This window comes from Aplysia californica, unplaced genomic scaffold (assembly GCF_000002075.1).
Source record: "Aplysia californica isolate F4 #8 unplaced genomic scaffold, AplCal3.0 scaffold00210, whole genome shotgun sequence".
Lineage (NCBI taxonomy): Eukaryota > Metazoa > Mollusca > Gastropoda > Aplysiida > Aplysiidae > Aplysia > Aplysia californica.
In genome coordinates, this window is record NW_004797480.1 from 982,831 (window position 1) to 985,694 (window position 2,864).

Here is a 2,864-nt window from a genome sequence, read left to right on the forward strand (position 1 = left end):
GGGGGTTGAAGGTTACAGGGCGTGGAACTGTGCCAAATCAAACATCCTTATGATCCTCACAAAATTGAATTGAATTTGCATACAGGATTCGTCCGAGTTTCGTGTGACTAACTACTACTGTTGACACTCGAGGGCCGTTTTCTATGTTTGTTGCCCGAGACCAAATATAAGTATACATATACGAGTTAGGCATAGAAAGGTCTCTCTGTACGTACTTTTATTTTTGCATAGCTACAACGGTTGCTATGGAAACGGCCGCCATCTTGAAAATAAATAGAATCTAAAATCTCTAAAGCTTTCTTATTTACTTACCAAATTTGACCAAATTTGGGGAGAGTATACCTGAACAAATCTCTATCAATGTAACAGAGAGAATTTTTCAATAAGTATAAATGAAAAGACAGGAGAATTTTCCCAATGTATATAGAACGTTTCTAAATGTTGGTTGCGTAATCACTTGCCAATGGAAAAGTGTGTTTTTTTCGCAAGTTCCTGAAAGTTTCATGTCAAAAGAATGAAAACTGAGGAAGGAGTATGGGAAAAACTGCAAAACATGACATTTTTTCGAAAAACATAAATTATTGAGAAAATTCACTACATTTTAACTCACCTCATGCTTTTTTAAGTAACTTACGACGAGAATAAGGATATTATCAAATGTCTCCTCGCTATTTTTAGACAAAGAAATGGTTGACCTTCAAAAATCAGCCAACATCTCAATGTGCATCGCTTGACCCAAAAAATCGGCAAAAACCGAGGGTCGCTCTTAAATAAAGGATTCCCTTTTCCTAAAACACCTCATTATGACACACCTTGGTTCAAAAGTAGATTCATATAATCTGTTTTACACATTTACAACTCTTCAATTATGTTCATCCCCCTAGCGAACTCCAAATGTGGCGTCGTTGATCTACAGGTTGGACAGTCCGACTCGTAACTGAAAAGTTATAGTAGGTTCGAGCCCCGCCAGTCGCTAGGGCCCCGACATTATGGCCTTGGGAAAGGCATTTAAAACATAAATTTCCTCACTTCAGCTAGGTGGGCATTAACACCCGTTTATAGACAGCGAAAGATCTTGTCATTTTGTTAGCATTTGAGGGTTTAATTGGCTGCTTATGCGGTATGCTTTTCCGGAAGCCGAGACAAGTATGTATTATTTCCTATTGCCCTAAGGTCTGCTAGGGAAAGGATGGCGGTAGAGCGCATAGAGCATGCTGTAACGTAGAGTATAAATGTTCACTGGGTCTAATTAAATGTGATCATTATTATAATTATAATTATATGGATGTTGTTTCATTCGATACACAAACAAATCCGGCATAATCTTTTAATTAGAAGCTTCAGCATGCCATGAAATTTGGAGCCAAATAGCTTAAACAGCAGGTAGGAGTACTATGATAAAAAATACTCGTATTATGTTGGTACGTCTGTTTTGGAAATAACGAGAAGAAGAAGAAGAAGAAGAAGAAGAAGAAGAAGAAGAAGAAGAAGAAGAAGAAAAAGAAGAAGAAGCGTATCCCTACTATACATATAAGCTTTGTACAGAACTCTTTCAGTAGGCGTAACTGTAATTATAAATGCATTTTTCGCCCACTTCAACACAATTTTTATTTAGATCAGTGAGCCAGGCTGATTTGACCGTGTCTTTCGCAGCCAACTCACGCTGAGAGGGATAAAATGTCCAAGCAGATAGGCAGAGAAACTTCATTAATGAAAACGCCTTTGGTTTTAATACGTTTTACGGCACTTGCAGCACCATTAGGTCATATAAGTGCCGAAGATTAGGGGTGTAACAAGAGAGTATCATACACCAGAAAGAGGGTGGAGAGATCAGGACGATAGATTATTTATAGGAAAGAAGGAGCAAACCACACCAGAGCACCCGCCAACCACAGACGGGCATTAAACTCAATTAGTAGTCCGACGGTGAAACCAGACAAAGAAACCATGAATACTGAGTGGTAATTTTGGTGGGCAGTGGGATCATCCGGGTATTGGCATGTGTTATTTTTTGTCCCAGATGGAAATACATGTACATCATACATGCTGTAGGTGGGCGATACAAAAATGTAAGTTGAAATGGGCACCGGCTATAAAGAGATTTACAAGCACTGCCCTTGGACTTTTCTTAGGTGTGTTTACGGGCCTCCTTTAAAGTGCTCCCAATTTGTGAAACGGAGGTCTAGGGTCTTTTAAAGCTCTCAAAAGAGAGAGAGAGAGAGAGAGAGAGAGAGAGAGAGAGAGAGACAGAGAGAGAGAGAGAGAGACAGAGAGAGACAGAGAGATAGAGACAGGAGACAGACCGGGGAGGGGGGCAAAGAGAAAAAAGGGGATTGGGGAGAGAGTGAGAGAGTTAGAGAGAGAGAGGGGGCAAATAGAGAGGGAGAAAGAGAGAGGCGGGGATAGATATGACGGGATCTCGAGGGATAGGGAGGGTAAAAGAAGTGTAGAGGGGACAGGGGAGAGAGTAAGTGAGAACACGAAACAAAATACCTTTGAAACAATTCCCCTCCCCCCTCTATTCAATACCTCTCCTTCAGACATTTGTCTCTATCCTCTCTAACATAAGTACACACAGACACATACACACAAATAGACACGCACACATTAACACACACAGACACACACACAGACACACACACACACACACACACACACACACACACACTCTCTCTCTCTCTCTCGTGAGTGCGCGTAACCGCACACACACGCAATCACACACATACATACAACCTCTCTCTCCTATTCTCTCCCTCTGACTCTCTCTTTCATGCACAGTCACAAAACACAGATATACAAACACACACACACACACACACACACACACACACACACACACACACACACACACACACACACACACG